Genomic DNA, 664 nt, shown 5'->3' on the forward strand with positions numbered 1-664 from the left:
TACAGTATAATGACCCCACATAGTACTCCATACAGTATAATGGCCCAGCATAGTGCTCCATACAGTATAATGGGCCCCACATAGTCCTCTATACAGAATAATGGGCCCCACAAGGTCCTCCATGCAGTATTATGGGCCCCACATAGTCCTCCATACAGAATAATGACCCCACATAGTCCTCTATACAGAATAATGGGCCCCACAAGGTCCTCCATGCAGTATTATGGGCCCCACATAGTCCTCCATACAGTATAATGGCCCCACATAGTCCTCCATAAAGTATAATGGCACCACATAGTCCTGCATACAGTATAATGGGCCCCACATAGTCCTCCATACAGTATAATGACCCCACATAGTCCTCCATACAGTATAATGGCCCCACATAGTCCTTGTACAGTATAATGGCCTCACATAGTGCTCTATACAGAATAATGACCCCACATAGGGGTGGTGGTTATGGTGTTGCGGACCAAAAAAAAAACCCTGCAGGCCAGATCTGCTGTAGATCCTCCAATCTTTGCAGCTCCATCCTCCCTGTAGAAATGTAGACTCCTCCCTTTTTGTAGCCCCTCCTCCCTCTTTGTAGCCCCTCCTCCCTCTTTGTAGCCCCTCCCTCCCTGTAGACTTCTCTGTCCCTGTAGACCCTCGGGGTTATGTAGCG

This window comes from Phyllobates terribilis, unplaced genomic scaffold (genome assembly GCF_046119375.1).
Source record: "Phyllobates terribilis strain yellow unplaced genomic scaffold, ASM4611937v1 Scaffold_10__3_contigs__length_209671492, whole genome shotgun sequence".
NCBI lineage: Eukaryota > Metazoa > Chordata > Amphibia > Anura > Dendrobatidae > Phyllobates > Phyllobates terribilis.